The 17676-nt window shown below is 42.3% G+C and overlaps 1 long non-coding RNA gene across 1 annotated transcript in view; it reads right to left on the reverse strand.

The window, feature by feature from the left end:
• Positions 1–15261, reverse strand: part of LOC135967987 (uncharacterized) — a 101519-nt gene extending 86258 nt beyond the window's left edge. The window contains exons 1-3 of the long non-coding RNA XR_010582400.1: positions 14437–15261; positions 14051–14134; positions 10301–10424 (exon numbers count right to left, since the gene is read on the reverse strand). This is a non-coding gene — a long non-coding RNA (uncharacterized lncRNA). The remainder of the gene's footprint in view (positions 1–10300; positions 10425–14050; positions 14135–14436) is intronic.
• Positions 15262–17676: the final 2415 nt, after the last annotated feature.

The following is a 17676-nucleotide window of genomic DNA, read 5'->3' on the forward strand; positions in this document are numbered from 1 at the left end:
CAGACACACAGACAGACAGACACACACACACACACCCCACCCCATCACCACCAGCAACCATCAGAAGTAGGAAGGGGAATGGAAGCTGTCCTTAGAGCCATTAGGGAGAGCCTGGCCTCTGGAATGTGAGAGGGCACATTTCTGTGGTTTTAAGCCACTCAGTTTGTGGTAATTTGTTAAAGCAGGCCCAGGAGGCGAAGCCATGTTGCTCTTGTCTGGTTTTGCACTGGTAAATGAAGAAGCAGCTTCTTTTCCCCATCGGTCTTCCCAGTCCCGGCACCTGGGCAGGTGCTCCAGCCTCTGAGCTTTTGCAAACTGAGAGGGCGAGGCAAGCGGCTTTGCGGTAGTCTTCCCAAAGGTCCTCAATCCAAACACCCATTCCCTGTGGGCTCTGCTTCCTCATAATGGCCAAGTTGTCTTCGTGGTGCTCAGGTATGATCGGATGAGAGCTAAAGGAAAGGCAAGGAAGAAATCTCCCTAGGTCTTTAGAGGTGGAGGCCAAGAAGGAAGGGTCAAATGGGAACTCTGTCTTCCAGCCTTGCTCTCTGGGGCCCTGAGAAGGTGGTTAGTGAAATGGTCAAGGAAGTCATAATAAATGTCCTTGTCCTACAAGTTCTGTCATTCTCACGGCTCAGGTCTTCTTTCTTGTTCTCTACCACCCCCACCCCTCTCCCAGCTACCACAACTCCCCAAATGTAGAATTAGTTCACTCCTATAAACTAATGCCAGTGGCTCATAGGAGGATGAGTGGCAGGAGTAATGCCAATAGCTAATACTTATTATGAAGTACTTACTATGTATCATGCAGCCTATTTAGTGATTTACAAATAGTAACCCCTTTTATCCTCACAACACCCCTATGGGGTAGGTGATATTATTATCCACACTTTATAGACGAGGAAACCAAGACCCAGAGAAGTCACACAACTTGCCCAAGATCACGCAGCTAGCAAGTGGCAGAGGAAGGATTTGAACCTGGCTAGTCAGACTACAAAGCCCCTGTAACCTGATGACTACTATTCATTCCAATTCAACAGACCTTCGACTGTGGCCATAAACATTTCTAAGATATGACTATTTTTAATCTACAAAATGGCAATTTCATATAGTTCAAACCACACATACCAAGAATCCTGAGCTAAATTCTGTACGTAACAAGCACAACAAGATGGCTGGGATAATGTAATTCATTTTCTTCTTTTTCTTAGCATAGCACCTTCAAACATTAGGTATCATACGATGAGAATTGATTGTGGAGTAGGACAAACTTTGATTCAGATCTGGGCTCTGTTACTTACTGACCATGTGATTTTATGTACAAGTTATTTCTCTTCTTTGAACTTCAGTTGAACTTCTTCTCTGTTATCTATAAAATATGGGATATTACTTCTTACATCACAAGGTGGCTGTAAGGATAAAATGAAATAATGTGTTCAAAAGTATCTAGAGCACAATACATATTATGGATAGGAAAGGGAGACACACTGCACCCAACATCCAGTAACTTACAGTCAGGAGGAAGGAACAAAGTTATTTGTAAATAATTCTTACACGATGCACAGCTGGCCAACCGGAAGATGGCCCACCAGAAATTAAATTTGGGTTCTTCTCTCACTTGACAGAAGTTGCCAGCTGCTTCTGGTGTGTGCGTCAGTGGACAAATGCACGGAAACAGACCTCCCGGGAAGAACTGATGGAGGTGCTAGTGGAGGGTGAGTGGTCCCCTCATCCCAGGAGAAGTGTGTAAAATAAGCCTTTATTTCCTGAGTGACTGAGGCAAAACCACCTCAGCTCTAGGTATAACCGGTAGCCTAAGGAGTCCAGGGTTTCCTGGGAGGGAAAGCAGTGATATTCCAATCAGAAACATTAGTAAACCGAGGGTAGCACTGCAATTCAATTGATGTATATCAAGAAAGGCAGGGTCAGCAGGCTAGAGAGGAAAAACGATGGCAGTCTGGTGGGTCCAAAACATTTCTCCTTAAATTATGCTATAATACTATATAAACAAAAATTGCTACAAGTAAGATTTGCCCTCAAAATTATCCTCAGAAAAGAGTCACTTATAAGAAAAGTTTCTTATATTTCAGGGCATATACTCAATTACGTAATTGTGAACAACAACCTTTTCTCCTCTTTGTTGAAAAGAGCATTAGCCTGATATAACCTCCATTAATTCTAGTTTTAGGCACATATGAGTCATCTGATGGAATGAGAGCTGGAGGGAGATTAAATAAAATTTACCAATTGATCCAGGGAGGAATGGCTTCATAATAGCATGTCTTCAGTATTGTTTCAAGTAAGCCTTTGAAAGATCACTTAGAGGCCCGGCACAGTGGCTCACGCCCGTAATTTCAGCACTTTGGGAGGCCGAGGCAGGCAGATCACTTGAGGTCAGGAGTTTGAGACTAGCCTGGCCAACATGGCAAAACCCTGCCTCTATCAAAAATACAAAAATTAGTTGGGCTTGGTGGCGTACACTTGTAGTCCCAGCTACTTGGGAGGCTGAGGCAGGAGAATTGCTTAAACCTGAGAGGTGGAGGCTGCAGTGAGCCCAAATCACACCACTGCCCTCCAGCCTGGGTGACAGAGCAGGACTCTATCTCAAAAAAAAAAAAAAAAAATTACTTAGTAGAGTGATACAGAATGTGGTTCCACCGTGAAAATCAAGAATATCAAGATTATGCATTGTGTTACTCTATGATCAAGATTATGCATTGTGTTACTCTATGATCAAGATTATGCATTGTGTTACTCTTTTTTCATGGTTGTTGTAACAAATTACTTCAAATGCAATGGCTTAAAACAACTCTGACTTATTAGCCCCCCAGTTCTGGAGCTTAGAAGTCCAAAAAGCGTCTCACTGGGCTAAAATCAAGGTGTCCAGAGGGCGGTGTTCCCTCTGAAGTTTCTATGGAAGAATCCCTTATCTTGCCTTTTCCAGCTCCTGCAGGCTGCACGCCTGACTCACGGCTGTCTCTTCCATCTTGAGAGTAGGTTGGGTCATTCTCGTATCACATTACTGTGACCTACCCTTCTGCAGTCTCTTCCACATTTAAGAACCCCTGTGATTATATTAGATGTTCCTGGATGATCCAGGATAATCTCCATATTTTAGGGTCAGCTGATTAGCAATCTTAATTCCGTCTGCCACCTTAATTCCCCTATGCTATGTAACCTAACATATTCACAGGTTCTGGGGATTAGCACGTGGACATCTTTGGGGGTTCATTATTTTTCCTACCACGTGCACCTATAAGATTAAAAAAATAAAAATGAAAGGACCTCTCCTAACATAATGAGAATGGCTAGTTGAGGTCTGGGATAAATACCCTCTGACAATGCAATGTGTCAAGCAACACATATTACCAGGAAGTTAATCTACTTGGAAAATTCTTAGATGACTCAAAAGTCATTTGTTAGAAATTGACTCTGATGATCAAGAAATATAAAAATTTGGATAAAATTGTTGCATAAATGAGAGCTGAGAAAAAGCAATATTTAAAAAACAGTATGAGTAGTTCATTAAATATGTTAAGCAGATATTTGACTATTTTTGCTATACCCCTAAGGGTTATATATTTGAGTTAGTCAAAACACTTATTTTTTAGGTATTTTTATTTAAAAGCAGGATCCTCTGGTATTGGGATCACCTTATATTTGAGCATATGATAAACATTTATTTATTATAAAATTAATATAAGATCTAAATAAAAATTCAAATGGTCAGGGGGTACATAGCTCCTTCTTGTCTTTCAGGCATCAGCTCAAAACCTCTTCTTCAGTGAGACTTTTCCTATGCCCATGTACTCTCTATCAAATAATGTCAGCTCAGGCTGCCATAACAAAATACCACAGCCTTATGGCTTACCCAACAGGAACTTATTTTCTAACAGTTCTGGAGGCTGCAAAGTCCAAGATCAAGGTGCTGGCTAACTGGGATCCTTGGTGAAGGTTCTCGTCCTGGCTTGTAGATGACTGCCTTTTTGTGGTGTCCTTAAAAGCCAGAGAAAAAGAGCAAGCTCTTTGTGTCTCTTCTTATAAGGGCACTAATCCCATCACAAGGGCCCTCATCTAACTCTGATCACCTCCCAAAGGCCCAGTCTCCAAATATCATCACAGTGGGGATTAGGGCTTCAACATAGAACCTTGGGGGGCTACAGTTCAGTCTCTTGGGCTTGGTGCACTGTTCCAGTTCTCATAAACTTATTACTTAAACTATTACTGAATATGTAGTATTACATAAACTTATTACTAGTTGAAATTAGCATCTATTTAATTGCTTGCTAATGGCACACATCCCACTATTAGAACATAAACTCCACCAGAGAAGACCATGTCAGTCTTTCTCAATAGCCCCGGTCTTTGAGCCTCTATGAGCTGTCCCAGAATGGCACCAGCCCTTGAAACAAACTAGTGATTGATTTTACTGACCTATTTGCCAAGAAGACTATCTCACAATGTCTTGACTACTTATAGACTTTGCCGTGCTTTCTCCACAACAGAGTAGAAGGAATTATACCAGGATTGATTAGATGTGGAGAGGACCCAATGATGGATACATTCAAGGACCAGCAGTGCTCTTCAGAGCTGCGTTGCTCAACTTTACAAAGTGAAGACATTTATGTGGCTTATGCCTCAAGGCACTGCTCATCTGGCCAGTCAAGTGAAAAATGAATGGTGAGGATCTTTCCCTGGCTGCAAGCCCGTATGTTGATGATGAAACAAAGGCTCCGAGAGGATGAGTGACGAGCTTGAGATCTCAGCTCTAGGGACAGAAGGAATTGGGGTTAGAATCCAGGTTCCCTGGCTCCCACTGAAGAGCATCCTCATGACAGCCCCACTGCCTCTTCCCGTTTTAGTTGAAAAGCCATCTAAAGCCAGCCTCTGCTCAGATGCAGGCTCCAGTAGTTTGGTGTCAAAGGCCATCCTTTGCCATTTGCCCAGAGGGAAATGGAACAGAAAAAAGTTCCAAATGTGTTCCCTAGTGTGCTGTGTCTACTCATCGCCTGCGTGGCTTGGCAGAGGCAGCCTGTGTTTGGGGCTGAGAAGACCTTGTTCCCTTTAGTAGTTGTGAACATGAGGTTATGGCAAGAAAAACCTAACCAAGGAAGGAGGAGAGGAGTGACTAGAACTAGGATCATCAATCCAGCTGGTTCATAGGGTTCATTGGGAATCCACCCTCACTCTGAAGGTCTTCTTCAATCAATTTCCACCATTTCTGTTGAAAACACAGACACACTACTAATGTATTCATTAGAGAATACACTTTATAAAATTGGCAAGTAAGCAAATGGTGAGCAGGCTGCATTCAGTATCAATTTGTTTTCAGAGAGTAAAGCAGGCGAAAGACAACTTCCTCATGAGCGCTCTTCTCACTTGAAATGCACACTGAGAAAGGAATGAAGCGCGGATTTAATCCAAGGCTTGGGTCATGTGTCGGGGCTCTGGGACGGCAGCACTGCCAAAGTGCCTTCAGATAAACAGAGACTGTGTCTGAAAAGCCTCCGTGGCCTTTTGCAGTCAGGCACAGTCATGTAAGATTCCTGAGGCCTCTGGCAGGCTCCATGGTGGAAACACCAGCAGGATTGGCTCAAGCCTGAGTCTGGGAAGAGCCGGGCATTGAGGTCACACTCCTCCTACTGTCCCTGCACATGTGGGGAGGCAGAGCTCCCCTGCTGGGTGAGAACACTGCTCCTGGCTGCAGGGGCCATGGAGCACCCCACTTAGTGCTGACAGCACCCTACATCCCACATCCACTCACTCTCCACCAAGGACTTCCACGGCCACCCCACTGTGTACAGAGATATAAGAAAAAAATGGTGATACCAGTTGGAATGGTGATCATTAAAAAGTCAGGAAACAGGTTCTGGAGAGGATGTGGAGAAATAGGAACACTTTTACACTGTTGGTGGGACTGTAAACTAGTTCAACCATTGTGGAAGACAGTGTGGCAATTCCTCAAGGATCTAGAACTAGAAATACCATTTGACCCAGCCATCCCATTACTGGGGATATACCCAAAGGATTATAAATCATGCTGCTATAAAGATACATGCACACGTATGTTTATTGCGGCACTATTCACAATAGCAAAGACTTGGAACCAACCCAAATGTCCATCAATGATAGACTGGATTAAGAAAATGTGGCACATATACACCATGGAATACTATGCAGCCATAAAAAAGGATGAGTTCATGTCCTTTGTAGAGACATGGATGAAGCTGGAAACCATCATTCTAAGCAAACTGTCACAAGAACAGAAAACCAAATACCGCATGTTCTCACTCATAGGTGGGAATTGAACAATGAGAACACTTGGACACAGGGTGGGGAACATCACACACCTTTGCCTGTCATGGGTTGGGGGATTATGGAAGGGATAGCATTAGGAGAAATACCTAATGTAAATAATGAGTTAATGGATGCAGCAAACCAACATGGCACATGTATACATATGTAACAAACCTGTACGTTGTACACATGTACCCTAGAACTTAAAGTATAATTAAAAGAAAAGAAAAGAAAAGAAAAAAAGGTGATAGAGGTGGTGGAGGAGAGTAGAGAAGGAAGCAAAAGGAAAGCACAGTGAGTGCGTTTGGGGAGGGAGATTGGGAGTGAATGCAAAAAAGTGGAGCACATGGCATTGGTTGCTTAGTGAGCCAGATTGCATCATTGGCCCCACATCGTTACTTTTCTTTTTGTTTTCTTTGAGAGACAGAGTCTCACTGTGTCACCCAAGCTAGAGTGTAGAGATGATCATAGCTCACTGCAGCCTCCACTTCCTGGGCTCAGGCGATCCTCCCACTTCAGCCTCCTGAGTAGCCTGGACTAGGAGAGTACACCACCACATCCAGATACTTTTCCTATTTTTTGTAGAGACAGGGTTTCACCGTGTAGCTCAGGCTAGTCTCAAACTTCTGGGCTCAAGCAATCCTTCTGCCTTGGGCTCCCAAAGTGTTGGGAATACAGGCATGAGCCACTATGCGGGGCCACATCCTCACTTTTCCTTGGACCCACACTCTGTGCCAGGTGACTTTGCAGCTCCTTCCACTACTAGGTTTCTCCAGCCCTGACTTCAGGTTTGGCCATATGACTAGCTTTGGCTGATAGAATGAGACAGCAGGTGACAGTGTCCTGGTCATCAGTCTAGACGGTAGGAGGCCCTGCATGATCCTGCTTGCATTCCTGTGTCTGGGCCTTTGCTATGAGAAGAGCATTCCTCAGTAGCCTGCTGGTCCAGAAGGAGGAGGGACTCGTGGAGCAGAGCCTAGCTCCGTGTGGACGTCCTGGTGATCTATAGTTTCTGAACAAACTCAACTGAGAGCAGCAGAACCATCTGATGAGCTCAGTGGGATCAGCTGACCTCTATGTCCCAGAGAAACAATAAATGGGTGCTGTTTTAAACCACTGAATTTTGGAGGTTTGTTGCATGTTGATAGTGTGAGAGTTGCAGATAGTAGGATGAAATCACTTTTGTCAGACTCAGGCAAAATAGAGCTGGGAAGGCCAGACGGAGAGGAGGCTCATGCTTATGTGTCCGGGGTAAGAACTACTTCCAGGGACTTTCTAAAAACCTCTGGAGTCCTTCATGCATCTCCTGCTTTGATAAGGTTCATCATCAGACCTTCTTTAGAACTGCGCTAATTCACATAACATGTTCTTGAAAGAACAGTTGCCTGGTGATGACATCTCCACCAACGAACTGACAAGAACTCTGGCTTCAAACCTCTGGAACCGATGAACTCTGTTTCCAAGCAGCTTGAGTAAATCTGTTGTTTGCTAATAAAAGTCCCCTTACCCTTCCCTCACTGAATGCATTGGTGGCTTGCCATTTCATGCATTCCAGATTATAATCTTATTTCTATTCCTGAGTTAACCCAGCATATTTAGAGATAATTTTTTCTGGTGTCTTTTTTGTGTAGTTAACTGATATACTTGCCTAACAGCCATACACCTTTCGTCCTTGTTACATAATCCTGCTCTTTTAATGATGGCAGTGTTACCATTTGCCACATAATTTCTCTTTTAGGCTTTTTTTTTTTTTTTTCCAGCTAGGGATGACCACAGGATCTAGTTTTGGCCAAGCAGACGTAAAAGGAAATCTTATTTCTGGAAAAGATTTTCCAGAATTTTTTTTTGTATAGTTAACTGATATACTTGCCTAACAGCCACACACCTTTCTTCCTTGTGACATAATCCTGTTTTTTTAATGATGGCAACGTTACCATTTGCCGGATAATTTCTCTCTCGGGCTTTCTTGCAGCTAGGGATGACCACAGGATCTGGTTTTGGCCAAGGAGACATAAAAGGAAATCTTATTTCTGGAAAAGATTTTCCTCCCTGGTCCAATAGCAAAGTCCTTTTCTGTCTGTCCCTTTCTTTTCTGCTTGGGCATTGGCGTGACTACATAATGCCTGGAACTGCGGAAGCCATCCGGTCACCATGAAGTCACAGGCTCAAGGATGAAGGATTTGCACACTGCGGGTGCCCAGACAGAAGGATGAGAAAAGCCTGGGTTCTTGATCACATCGCTGAGCAGCAGACAAACCCTGGGGCCACCTACATCCAGCCTCTCATGTGGGAAACAGGAATTATCTTTATGGTTTTAACCACTGTCTGTTAGATTTTCTGTTGTGGCAGAAAAAGGAATTCTTCAGTGGCAAGGGACATGATGAAGGTGGAGGAGAGAGTGTGGGTGATAAGTTAGGATGTGTGTCATAGGGCAGTGAAATGAACGTTGTACTAAGAATTAGGAGACCTTTTCCTATTTAGTAGAGTGACCCTGAGTAATTCGCACAACTCTCTTGGCTGCAACGTCCTCTTCTGAGAGAAGAAGGCATGTACCTGGATGATCTCTAAGGTTTTTACAGTTCTAACATTGATTCTGAACCTACTACAGCAAGGGCTCCGGGTGCCATAGCTGGGCAAACATTCACAGAGGATTTTGGAGAACTATTAATTATGTTCAAGGAAAAGATTGAGAATAGTGGTTTTACAGCAAATGCTTAGCTCTGGGCTTGCAGATAATGAGTTTCTTTTTCATTTTTGACTTTGTGCCTCATGTAAGTGTTACCTGCTCTAGGGTACTTCCATGAGAGTGCTCATTAGAGGCTTCATTTACAAAAAACGATTTGCATGCAAGGGGCAAATGCTTCCTCTTCAGCAGCAGGTGTTGTGGGATGGAGAGAAACATGCTGGCTAATGCCTTGTCATTCAAATTCACAGAAATTTCTGGTATCCTGGGCAGGTTGAATACCATTCTAGGGAGAGAACGAAGGGAACACATCTGAATAAATTAGTCTATTTAGTTTTTGGTTCTGCAGAATAGAGCCTTGGCAGGATCCCAGAGAAGCATCAGCAGGGGGAAAAATCACGTTATTTTCTGTTCTAGCCAACAGCATTTTCCTGCCCGGACTGTGCAAAATGAACTTGCTTAGCTTTGCAGCCTTCTCCAGCTGCTGTTGTTTCTCTCTGGCCTTCTGGTCACATAAGGCCCTGGCTCAGTTAGGTTTATTCCATGCTATCATTTTTCTCCCACACCATTTTTCTTTCATCTCTCTTTGCACTTCACCACAATGATATTCATTAAGCTCTTTTTCTTCCCTTTCCTCCTACCTTCTATTCTCTCTTCTTTATCATCCCCCGCCCCTTCTCCATCATCTGCTATGTTGTGAAAGCATTCTTTGACATTTCCACATCAATATTCCTAAAATCTACCAAGAATTCTGGGGAACACAATTGCTCAGAGGGGATCACAATTGTCTAATGTAGTCATACAAAAGTATTTTTTACCAGCTACTATTTGCTGTTCAAAGAGAAGTCCAAAGCTAGGATCCTGGCATGTTGCATAAAAGTAGAGTTTGGAAGAAGGGCTAATTCTAGAGTAGAACCAGGGCAGGGCAGTGGAGACCCCTTGAACATGTGAACTGCATTCATTCGTAGACACGTTTTACATTTGCCAAAGATGACTGCAAAATTCTCGAACACTGAGCTTAAGACTATAAAGGGAGACAAATCACCAAATGCACCCCTTGTCATAGATGGAGCTTTTTTTTTTTTTTTTTTTGAGACAGAGTTTCACTCTTGTTGTCCAGGCTGGAGTGCAATGGCATGATCTTGGCTCACTGCAACCTCCGCCTCCTGGGTTCAAGCAATTCTCGTGCCTCAGCCTCCCAAGTAGCTGGGATTACAGGCACGCGCCACCATGCCTGGCTATTTTTGTATTTTTAGTAGAGACAGGGTTTCACAATGTTGGCCAGGCTGGTCTCAAACTCCTGACCTCAGGGGATCCACCTGCCTTGGCTTCCCAAAGTGTTGATTACAGACATGAGCCACTGCACCCGGCCCCAGATGGAGCTTTCATAGAGGAGGAGCAGATGGAGTTGTCAAAGCAAAAATGTCCACTTTCAGCCACATTTGCCCTAGCAGGTATCAAAATCAACGTTGTGTCTCTGCCTAACCAATTCTAAGCAACTGAAATGGACCCAAACACCAAACCCCTATGCGCCCAACCAAAGACTCTTTCTTGACCAGTGAATGACTGGATTTGTTTGAGTTAATTGGGTTCAGGCCTATGGATTCACTGGGGCCACCTGCAGTGCTGGTGTTCAAACCTTAATCTGTGAGCCGTCACTTTCTAGACTGAAAAATCTCTAACTTTCTCCCTCTCTGCTAACTATTCAGTGTATTTCTTTGCTAGTGTGTGCTTCCTTGCCTGGAAAGTTAATAAACTTGGTTTGGTGGTTTTTATTTATTTTATACCTCTGGTGGCCTAAGTTTTATTATTTTTCAGAATGCAGGCTGTCAGGGAGCCAACTATCACTTAATATCTGGCAGTGACACAGAAAAAATTCTGAGCATTAAGACCAACTGAAAGAAACTCCCAAACCAAACCAAACCAAACCAAGCCAAACCAAACCAAACCAAACCAAACCAAACCAAACCAACCAAACCAAACCAAACCAAACAAAAAATATAAACCAGTAACAGCAGCAGCAACAACATAATAAGAACAAATCTCACTCATCAGACCACCTTGCTGGGAAATGCTACCCAGAATAATTTCCTGACTCAAGCCGTTTAAACTTGGAGTTGATTTCAACTGGACTAAGCCAATTTCAATAGTGGTCTAGATTTGAATACTGCTTCTAGATGTTTGTGTGACCTCCTTGTTTGGTATAGCATTCAAAGTCTAGTAGACTGGTAAGGAACCAAGGCCATAGGGCCAGGTGCTGTGGCTCCTGCCTGTAATCCCAGCACTTTGGGAGGCCCAAGTTCAGGAGTTTGTGACCAGCCTGCCCAACATGGTGGAACCCCGTCTCTACTAAAAATACAAAAAATTAGCCGGGCATGGTGGCAGGTGCCTGTAATCCCAGCTACTTGGGAGGCTGAGGCAGGAGAACCACTTGAACTCAGGAGGTGGAGGTTGCAATGAGCCAAGATCACACCACTGTACTCCAGCCTGGGAGACAAGAGCAAAACTCTGTCTCAACAAACAAACAAACCCCCAAGAAAACAAAACAAAAAAAATGAACCAAGGCCATAAGGTTAACAAAAATCACTTGTCTGTTACTTTTGAATTATTCACCATGTGTGCAGCACAATCTGGTGAATTTAGGTGGAAGCTGTGCATGTTTGACTTTTGTTCTGTGAAACATGGATTTGCTCAGAAGAATCCTTCCAAAATTTTAGTTCATTTTGTTTTGTGGTATTATTAAAGGAACCCAGGAGATTTTCAGTTCTAACTGGTGCTTCTACAGCACAACTTTCAAACCCTGGGTATTTTCTGAATCCTGTACATAGTTCCTCACTGAAGGAAACATCTGGCACTTTCCCCATAAGTGTACTTTCCTCTTACAACAAGATGCTGTTATGATGTGCTTTCCCCCTCATGGCAAATTACTAATGTGCTTCATATTTGAGAAGAGAGTTTGCTGAAAATGTAGCAGAATTTATTTGATGTACATCTTGCGGTAGCCTTAAAATATTACAACCCAATCTTGTTTCTGCCTCTGGCTGTTCCGATCTTTAAAAGATTTTGGTTTTTAAGACCAAGTACATGATGCTTTGCATGTCCTGAATAAGATTGTGATCCAATGTCTTTGATGGTGGCCTTCCCTCTTATTGCTATCTTCAAGTAAAGTTTATTCAGTGCCTACTGTTCGGGGCTTTATCTTGGGAATACACGAAATAATGTTTGAGTATCTTGCCTCTGCCTTCTGGGAGTTCAGCTTAAGCCATCTTCCTTCTTCCCTCCCTCAAACATTTGTTAACAGGCAGAAAAATGAACATAAGAGGAATTCTTCAATAATTTAAGAGACAGGCCAGAACAAAGGCTCCTCCAAAGAATGAATGTTTAATGGCATGTTTCCAGAATGTAGGCTGCAGGAGAATGTGCACCCGGGGTGGGAGTAGATCAAAGGAAGGAGGTTAAATTATGGTTTATTTCTGATCCTTTTGTAGAATTCTTTCTGCAAGACATAGTTTCTTGGAGGATGTATCAGTTATCAATCGCTGTATAACAAGCCACCCTAAAACTGAGTGGCTTAAAAAGCACAATGATTTATTATCTCTAATGATCCTGAGGGCTGGTAATCTGGCTGGTTCTGTTACTTGTCTTGCCTGGACTCACTTACTTGGCTGTCGTCACCTGGGAGTTTGGGGCTGAGGGTCTAAGATGGTATCACTTACTGTCAGCAGATGGTGCTGACTGTGGGATGGGGTATCTCTGTTCTTTTTTACACAGTCTGTTATCTTCCAACAGACCAGAACGGACTTCTTCACAGCATGGTGGTCTCAGGATCCTAAGACCTAACCTCCAGAACTTGCACGATGCTACTTCTGCTACATTCTATTGGTCCAAGTGGGTTTCAAGGACCTTCCAGATTCAAGAGGTGCAAAAATAGACTCCATCTTTTAATGGAAGAACCAAAGGGACATAGACCCAGAAAGCCATGATTCACTGTCATTATTATAACAATGTGTCACAACAGAACTGGGGTCAGATGAAAGGGCATGAGGGGAGGGCTAGAAGATGCGGGGAGAATAATCTAAGAATTGAAGACGAAGACTTTCTTTAGAATCTTTGTTCCTGTCTGTAATTATAGGATTCTCATGTGTCAGCAAAGCGTAGGTTGTCCCCAGTTATTTGTTGCTGGGGAAACAGGCTCAAAGGGATGTGTTAGTGAAGGAAAAGTAATCAATGCTAGCAATTTTATTAATGTTTGGCACTTAGGGGAAAATATGTAAAATGGAAAAGCAGAACAAATAAGAATACCAAAGAGATATGGGGAGGTTATGTACCCAGATGTAAGTACACTAAAACAGAAGATTTTATCAGGAAATTATATATACATTCTATGCTATATGTATGTATTTTAGCATGCACATGAAATTCTTCTGTAAGATAAAGTCAACTTAGGGTTGAAACTTTTAAAGGTGGTTTTCCTTTTTATAGCCCTGCAATTTAGGCAGGCCATCACAGGGCAAAAGACATGCGGGTCCTTTTATTCAAGTCTCTCAGAGTCACAATCATGAATTTCTTATACATAGTCAGGAAACATGTAACTCTTTATTAAAGGAATTTCACCTAAAATCCATTATAAACTCATTTTTTTAAAACATGAATTTTAGAAAAAATTCTCATAGCACATTTTATCCCTTTCTCATCAATCTTTAACTTTTCCTTATTCATTTTCTCTGAATCTAAAATCAACAGTTTTTCCAAGTAGTTTCTGTCTTAGCAGTTACTATCATTCGTCTGTCGATGCCACAAGAACACTTCAGACTTTCTTCCGAGGTTAGTGTACTTAATTAAAGAAACGGCTTTAGTTTTCTTTCCAGCATGCCATGTCTCTATTTTCTTTATCATGGAGAAGTGAAAAAATGTCAGATAAAAGAGGAAAGAGTCACAGAGATCATAGTTGTGTTTTTATCCACTGCTAGTTGACCCTTGAATTTATTTTTGCAGAACTTCCTCTTTTCCTCCTTTTAGTTGACTTCTCTAACCAGAGCTAGTCTGAGTCTGAATGAAACACAGGCAGCTTACACTTTCTCCATCCGTCATAATCAATAACCACGCCCTTATAAGCTGTGGTAACTTCAGGCTTCTATGGCAACTTTCATGGTGGACCTACAAGAATTTTTAACAGTTTGAAAACCAATCTTAAAGGTTTGAAAGGGTGACTCACACCACTTTTATTACATAAATGCCTTCTTTATTCCTTGAGACAGGACAACTCAAGTAAATAAGGAAATAAACAAGAAAACAAAAATCACTCATTTGGAGATGATTACTCTTAAGTATATGTCTTAACTATGCCCCATGCTGAGACATCTTTTTGAGAAGTGTTCTAGTAAGTTCTAAATGAGCTTACCTAATTCTCTTCCCTCGACAGCCCTCAAATAACACAAACAACGGCCCTCTTCACTCACCAACTCAAGCAATGGTGCGTCTCCACCTGGTGTTGTGGCATGGCGGGTCTCTGTGGCAAGGGCTTTGTCTCCGTACTCTCTGTGAAGGTGTTGAAGATGATCCTGAGGTCCCAGTTCTCTGGAAGGAGTCTTGGGGGTAGTTAGCCTCTGCTGAATCTCGGTATAGCAGTGCAAGGTCAAAACCCCAAATGCACTCAATCTTGAGTTATTGAAGTTGGATGAGAAGTGAAGTCATTATTGGGCACAACATCTGGTGTTTCAGTCCCAAGGCCACAAGCAGAATGTTACAACCTCTGACACGTAATGATTTTGCATTTCATATAGCAGCTTAAGTTTTTCACAGCCTGAACTCAATTAATTTTCACCGCCCACTGTGGAGGTGGAGAGGGAAGTGCCATATATTTTTGCAGTAGATGTGATAGCCTGTCATTGATCACTCATTTGATTAACACCAAAACTTGGCCTGTACTTCAGGAGGACAAAGAAGCCTCCTCAGTGTCTGGTCTGTGGATCAGGTGCCTCAGGTCCTCTGCTCTCAACTATCAATCTTTTCAGCTGGCCATTCGGAAGGCATTACAGGGCAAACCATACGTAGTTGAGACCAATGGCCTGTGCCCATGGGCCTGTCTGTTGATGGGCAGAAAGGACAGCTCTAGATAACAAGCATGTGAACGACACCCCCTGGTGTTGGTGAGGATGGATCTACCGGCACAGACATAAACTACTGTCAGGGCTGTAACAGGAGCAACCTTTCCTACCGACAGTGCTCAGGCAACAGAGTATCAGTGTGGTAATATATCATTATTCTAATTGGCTGTTTGGGCTTCATTGTATGGATATGCTATAATTTATTTAATCAATGTTTAAGTTGTTTCCAATTTTTCACCATTACAAAAATGTTTAATGACCATCCTTGTATATCTTTCTCTGTCACCTTGACCCATTATGGCCTTGGGGGGAAAAAAAAATCCCATGAATGAAATTGTTGATTCAAACTTTAAAATACTAATACATAGGGTCAAGTGACCATCTAAAAAGTTGTGTGCTAAAATTATAAATCAATTACCTATGCTTTATTTTAGTATTTTAATTAAAATGTACATTTTTATGTCTAGATATTTGCTCCTTCTGAAATTTATTTAGGTAGAAATCAAGGTCAACCTCTAAAACAGGCTTTTTCTTGGAAAAATGGAAACTAGTAATTTACCCCATGAATCGTATTTTTAAAAATTAAATTCTACTTCAATAGTAAGAGGTGATAGAAGATGCTATTGTATTTCCTTTTTTGCTTCTTTGTTAAAGAATCAGGATTGAGGCCAGCTGTGCGTGTAGTAGAAAGAGTCAGCAGAATCTCTTTCTATTCCTTCCCTAATCATACCCCTTGAGAAAACTAGTTGCTGTTCCTTTCTTGTTTCTTGATCTTTTCCCAGACCTCTGCAATATTACTTTTTTCTCTCTGGCTTCTTATTGCCTGTCTTCATTCATTCTTACTCCTTGTCTACCACCCATTGCCAGGAGACGGTCCTGTGTCCCAAGAGCCTACCCTGGTTCCCGATGTTTAGTAGCCTTCCCCGCACAACATAGCCCAGTGGCCCGAGCTCTCACACGCTGCTCTGCCTTTGCTTGGGTTGTTCTCATTGCCTGGCATGTATTTCCCTCATTTTTCTACTTAAAAAACTTACTGCCCATGACTGGCTCAACTGTCCCGTCCTTGGAGAATATTCATTGACCACTCTCTGCCTCCCCCAGGAAGAACTGAATCTTCCCAAGGCTGTTCCCATAATACTATGAGCAGACTGCAGTGCAGGAGATCAGAATATGCCAGTCTTGAAGATGCCACTTTGGCTCAAGAATTATTTTGAGCTGAAGGTGATTGAGAAGCAACAAATGGAGGAAAAGCTTTCTATCCTCCCTTTTTCTATCTGAAGGCAGAATATAAATTTCCCTTGCTGGTGTTGTTCCCCTTTCCTTTTCCCATATCCAGAGTTGAAAAATAACAATTATCACTAGAGACAAAAAGGGCACCAGGTTGGGTCTGCACAAACAAATGTTAATGAAATAACTCTTATCATTCATTAATTTTTCCCGTATATTTACCGTTCCACAATTTACCACCCCTAGAAGTCCCAATCCCTTTTTGCTTGCTTTGTCATTTCTCCACAAATTTATTGCCTTTTGTTAAGATGGTATATAAACTCCACATTCTAACATTCCATTGAGTTACTCATCGCTGTTCTCCAATGAGTACATCTATTGCATATATAGATAAATTCTGTTTTTTCCTCATGTTAATCTTTTATCAGCTTGATGTGTGAGTCCCAGCCACTCAGTCAAAGAGGATAGATCGGGAGCTTCTTTCCTCCCTTATAGCAGGTACTGAGCTTACCTCAAAGTCATTGTGACTTCATGTCTCTTTCTTTTATTAGACTATGCACTTTTGCATTTTTAGTATTTAACGCAATACTTGGTGCAGAGTAGGTGCCCAGCCCATGGTTGCTGAATAAATGAATGAATGATTCACAGTGAGGCAAAATTCATAATTTTGCCAGAAGTTTGTCATCCTGACTATAAAGAGTCACATGCATGTCACCTCCCCACCCAGTTACCACTCTGACTATCCTTCCAAGTCTACATAGAAGATGGCTCCAGAATTTTAAAACTGACAAAATTCCTGTTCTTGATTCTATTTCTGACTCACTCTATCCCTTTACATTATTCACTTCCTGTCTACAATGGTGTTTGTTGGCTTCCAAAGCAAGGTGACCCTTGAGGGACGATAACAACTAAGGGCTTACAGATGATTTCAGAATACCATGAACTGTGAAAATGTAAATGCTGTTATGAATCAATAAAGTGGGTGAGGGAATCGAAACTGCTCAGCCCTCCCTTGAATTGCTAACTGCTTTATCTGCCAAATTAAAAAAGCACTAAAACCATCCCAAGGGGAGAGTCTTGGTATTCACTCTTCCTCAGGAGTAATTTTTTAGTAAGAATAACAAATAATACAAGAAGCCAGAATTCCAGACAGGCGGGTTGGGTGGGGGTGTGGGGGTGGGAGGTTAGGGGGCTTGGGGCTGTCTCTCTTGCTCTAATTCCCACTTTTGGTGTGTTTATTTAAGCATGTGTTTGCAAAGAGAATGATGCATAAATTATTAGTACCCAAAGGCAGTTCCTGTGAAGGGAAGAGGCTTGATAAATGTTGCAGCAACTTTTTTTCCATGGGGTGCTGAGGGGTCCTGA

This window comes from Macaca fascicularis, chromosome 17 (genome assembly GCF_037993035.2).
Source record: "Macaca fascicularis isolate 582-1 chromosome 17, T2T-MFA8v1.1".
NCBI lineage: Eukaryota > Metazoa > Chordata > Mammalia > Primates > Cercopithecidae > Macaca > Macaca fascicularis.